Genomic DNA, 5793 nt, shown 5'->3' with positions numbered 1-5793 from the left:
TCTTTTCAGGCAGGAGCCAGGGCAAGGACATGGCTTCAGAAATCCTAATGGAACCACAGAAACTGGCTGAGGATTCCCAGCTTCAGTGCCCAAACACAGGGACATCACTTTCAGAAACACCAGGAAGCTGGACTGCCTTGTTCCCCGTGCCCAGTTCTCCTTGATATACTCAATAGGAATCTAGAGGAACCTCCCTTATTTATGTGAAAGGGACTTTGTTGGCTGCTGACTTGCAATGGGACATGTGACACAGGCCTGAAGCAAATCAGTAAATACAGACATTTTCTCTTGAGAAGGCAAGGGTGGGGCAGAGGACATGGTAATTACATGTTCTCCATGAGTGCTGCTTTTCTTTGTTTGCCCAAAGCAGCTTTGGAGAAAGCATTCCTAATTGTGTATTTCTCATTTGCGCTGCCTTTTTGTTCTCCTCAAAAAATATCCCTTTTCAGAAGGTTTGTCATCCTTTGCATGAAATCCAACAGCAGTGGGGGCATAACAGAATACATGGTTGGTGGATGATGATCTGGGATGCTTTCCTGGGAACCTGGACTTGTGTACTGTGCCACCAGCAGTATTTAGAGGCCAAAGCTTGACACAGAGTGGCTCTAACAAGTCACATGTTCCTAGGGGGTATGCTGCTGTCCTTTTTCTCCTCCTTCTCTAAGCTCTCCAGCCTTACTACCTCTGAGAAGGTGTGAAGAAAAGGACTTGGAAACTGAATGCAGGATCTATACTTTGCTGAGAACTATGCAGAATGTTGAGTGAAGGACAGCAGTGATGAATGGGGACTTCCTGTTGAGCAAAAAGCAAGAGAACTTGCCACTGTGTTTAGTTGTCATCTTGGCAATGAGCAAGGGTGCCCTTGTTCCTCCCAGACCAAAAGTCTGAAGCCCTAAGTCATCATTTGACATCATCTGCTTTGCCTCAGGTAGCACTGGAATTATGGAGCTTATCACTGGAACAGTGTGAGTACCCGTTCCCCTGCCAGGACCTGCTGGTTTAGAGACACCAAACTGGCTGATTCGGCTCTACCTGTAAGACCTCTGACCACCATGGTCCATGGAAGTGGAGAAGGTAGGGGAGGGCCAGAGGAAAAGCTGCAATGCACCTCAACAGTGAAGTGAACATGCCAGTTAACAATCAATGTTGCACAATGCTGGATCAGAGTGGAACAGAAGCCCACCTCTTTGGAAACGAGCAGCAGCCTCAAAGGGCTCAGTGTTTGGCCGTGATTTTCCCAGAGATGTGTTTTTACAGCTGTAAATGTGTTAATGTGTGACTAATCCTCACTGTGCAGCAACCACACAACCTCTCCTTGGAGTGGTGCGAGCGCACGGCGGCTTTGGGTCGGAAGTAGAGATGGTAACATCTGAAAAGAATCCTTAAAACTGACAATACTTCTGAGCAGGGCTCTAATAATTTATGTCATGCCTGAGAAACTTGCAGCCAGGCTCCAATGTATATATAAATGTATAACAAAAAAGACAAACCAGCTCCCAAGAACAATAAACAGTTCAAAGACTTGTGTTCTCAGGCAGCTGCTATCAAACATTAACTGCACTATTTGAGCAGGAAGAGCAGACTCAACCAGCACTTTCAAGAGCATTTGCAAACTCTCTTTTCTTCCAGTAGCACACTAGTGTCAATAGAAATAATAATAAAGCCACATTTTCAGTCTGAACAAAAGGCAGGTAATATTGCTCCGAAACAAACACTTTAATATTTTTCTCTGTGCCACCCTGAGAACAATAAAACTCCCAGAAGTTCTTGAACCATTGCTCTGTGTTATGAAGACTGAACACTCAACTATTGCATCAAGTTATTCCTAAAGGCAACTCGAGGCCTGGATGTACTGAATGAGAGATGACATCAGGGCTGTGTTCTGCATGTAGCTGCACGTACAGTCCTGCTCTCTATGTGCCAGTCCCTGAAGGGCTGGCCAGGCCCTGGTGCCCATTCAGAGGTGGGATTTGAAGGCCTCTGACCATGACTGAGATGACTTCTGATTGCCAGCAAAGTCAGCTTTTCAGATCTTCTCCAGGTATGGACAGACACGCAATCAGGTAGGCCATCTGCTCCCTTGTTTAGATACATGCCAACTCTTTATTTTTTTTTGCTTTATTTTGAGAGGCTGTAGTCTGGCTGGGGGAGGGTTGTTAAAATACAACAATACTCTTTAATGGCCTTTTGAAATTATTTCAGCCTCAATTCCAATTGGTTTGATTTTGTTCTGCACAGACATCCTAAGTTTCAACACTTTTAAGCTTTCCTCAGCTAAGGTTTTGTGTGGGGCAGTCTGTGTGTGTCTTTAGAATAACAAACTCTTGATTCCTTGTGGCCACACACTGGCACACACTGGCACCCAGCACATCCCCCAAGCACAGCAGCAGGCTCATGAACAGCATGTGCTCATGGCTGGGGAGCATCTCCAGAGGAGCAGCCCCTTGCTCTCAGCACATACTGCTTCTAAATCTGAGGGGAGTCGGGTGCCAGAAAAGAGAGGTGTCCTATGCAGAGCCTGCATTTCTCAGCTCCTGCTGAGCTTCTGCTGGCACTCAAACCTCTCCTTTCAGGAGGAGATGCAGCCTGGTTGGCCACATGGAGGAAACAGCTGTCCAGTCTCCTAAGGCACAGGTTCTCAGGCTTTCTTTAGAGGGAGAAATGCACTGGTGGCATCAGCCTAAGCTTCTTCCAGGCTGCCCCACCCCTTTCCACAATGTCTCTGCCCTCACCTCAGTCACCTGCAGCAGCCCCAGCTCTGTGTACAGGAGGAATCCAGCTGGCTCCTGCCTATGATTTCCAGAGGTAAGGTAGGTGAGATAGGTTTTGGTGGTGGTTTTTTTGAGGTTTGGGGGTTTGTGATTGTTTTTCTCTGCACATTATTTTCAAATGCATTGCATGTCAGAGGAGTACCACAGTTTGGGGACCCCTGGCCTTGTGGCACATGTTAAGCATACCACTCTCTCCCACACAGGTTCTCATGGGCCAGGAATGCTTTGATGGTTGGCTCAGACAAGTAGGGGTTTATGCTGAGGACACTTTTATATAACAGTGTCACGTGGCTTTGGTTAAACTGGAACAGCTGTGCTCTGGGGTCCAGGATCTGTCCAAATCCTAATATTTATTTTTAAATCAAACCTATTTATCCTTTGCTCAATTTTAAAGTAGGATTTTTTACTTTTAAAAGCACTTAATATTTTCTGACTTTTTAAAGTTTAGTGATTTAGTGATTGCCCTCCCCTTGTTCCTGTTTTAATTTCTCATTAGCACATAGTTGTGTGTCCATGCAGATGCATACACATAGTCACATGTTCATATATATGTGTGTGTGCACAAAGCAGAGTATATGGGTCCAAATCACCTTCTGTTGCCATCTCAAAGAATGCTCCAGAAGGCTGCCCATCTGCTTTTCCATGGTAGAGTAATAAACTAGAGTAAATTTAAAAAACAAAACAAAACCAACCAATCAACAAAACAAAAAAAAAATATCCAAACAACTGGGTAAGAAAGAAGACAGGTTTTTAACTGGTCTCTGTGTTTTTGGCACAGACCATTGGCTGATAGACATCCCACTGGCTCAGGAACATTTTATACTGTAATTTTCCTGAGCATCCAGCTTTTTATTCATTACATTTGGATCTTTCCCCCTCACCATTAATGGAATGATTCTCCAAGTTTTAAATTCTTTTAATGTTTGTATCAGCCAATTTCTTTTTTTTCTTTTTTTCTTGTTCCCATATTACTCTTTTGCCTAAATTGCTCATCCCATTCCTGGTACTGTCCTTTACCATGACAAGCATGCAGACAGCAACCTGTTAGTCTGTGTTTTCCTGAGCTGGACAAACCAAATACCATCAGCTTACTGTGGGAAAAAACTCTGTTCTCCCACATAATGTTTTTTCTCTGTTCCTTCCCAACATGAGTTAATCCTAGACCATGGAGGTGATGGTAAGCAAAGGGCTCACCAGTTCTTTGTGAAATGATACCCATGATGCCAACAATTCCCTCCACTTGCTGAAAATATTTCCTGGCTACTACATTTTGTATTGATTATTTTTTTCCTTTCTTACAGCTACATCACACTAATTCACCTAGCCCTTTTATTCTCAGGTTAGAGCAGAAATTCCTTTTGTTATCCCCTTCCCATGCCTGACCTTGTCATGTTGAAGTTGACCCTAAATGTTACTTGTCAGAATATTAATGTATCCTTCATACTCTAAACTGCCTAGGGGTTTACATTCCCAACAGCAAATGTAATTCTGTGTATTTCCTTCTATGTCAAACAGAATTTAGAAAGATGTCCCCAAAATTAGGTCTTTTCTCCCTACCAACTCTTTGACTTGCAGAGCCTGCTGCTCTTTAGCTGACTTCTCACCACTTTACAATTCTTCTACTAATCCCTAGCTTCCTCCTTCTGATTATTTTTTTTTTTCTGTGTGGCACTGATAACTTGCTTTAGTGAAGTTCAATTAGAAATATTGCCTTTGACTGAAAAAAAAACTGCAGTCAAAAAGCAAGATATCAGATTAGTCAGGCACAATCTACTTTTTGGTGAATCTATTTTGTGCTGCATATGATCATCCTACCTTTTAATTTCTCTATCCATCAGATCCTTTTGTAAGACCCTGCATACTGCTGAGGCTGCACCTTTTCCTTTCCTCTTTCCTTAGTGAAGACACTGCATTTCATTTTCTGCAGTAAAATTGCTGTCCTCTAACTTGACAAACTTATTAAAAATTCTGTTCATCAGGCTTGCAGTTTTATACCTAAAGACTACCCCAGAATGCTAAGTAACTATTTGGTTTTGAGCCTCTAAATCACCTCTTGCATATTTAAAAGCTTGGGGTTTTTTTGTTGCTGTTGCAGCTATCTCAAATGGAGCAAATTTCACCCTGCACCTTCATTCCACTACTCATTTTCATCAATATACACACTAGTCCTGATGAAGACTCAAATAAGGTATTTATGAAATGCCTGACATAGTTTTTCTTCTCAGCACCCCTGTAGAGTGGCCCTCTTTTTTCTCCTGTTCTCTATTTCAATTACAAGATTATACAGCCTTTTAGATTTGCTTTAGCTTCCTTTATAGGCTCTAATACAACCTGACAAAGTGAGAATTGTGAAAAGTCCTCCTTCTCTCATAGTTTGCCTTCTTTGACATTCAGTGCATTTACACCCTCCAGCTCATTTTTCCAGAACAAAGAAGGGGTCAAATTTTTCTGCCAGCCACATTCTTTGCATCTAACTTGTGAACAAGAGCAAATGTGATAATTGCTCCAGCATGGATGAAGAAGAAAGTCAGGAAGCACAGTGAACAGAAATGTGACTCAGGAAAACCCAGGCCAACCTGTGCCGAAGTGCGAGGCAGACCAGCCCTCCTGTAAATAATTCTCTCTTGGTACAACAAAACTTCTCTGAAGTGCACACTGAGGATCAGACAAGTGTTGCACTTGCAAGGATTTTCACACAGGAATTTCTCACTTCCCTTAGCACTTAATTTCATCCCCTCCCTGCTGCCTTAACGTCACATATTATCACTGACTAGAAAAGGGGAAACAAAAGTCTTGGTAGCCCCTAAGGAAGTGAATTCACATCTGGCCCTGCAGTGCAAACCAGTCCACCCAGTTTAGGGGACTGGCAAAGTTGGCATGAAGTTAAAAAGCATTTTTCAGCTGTATTTAGCTATGGAAACAAGTCTTCTAAATTCAACCCTTCAATCCCTTTGCCTGGATTCAAAACCTTCTGATTTCCAAGATTCCTCCAAATGTCTGGGGTTTTTTTGTAAACATAGCT

This window comes from Taeniopygia guttata, chromosome 3 (assembly GCF_048771995.1).
Source record: "Taeniopygia guttata chromosome 3, bTaeGut7.mat, whole genome shotgun sequence".
NCBI lineage: Eukaryota > Metazoa > Chordata > Aves > Passeriformes > Estrildidae > Taeniopygia > Taeniopygia guttata.
The sequence above is the reverse complement of the archived record's forward strand: the minus strand, read 5'-3'. Positions refer to the sequence as shown.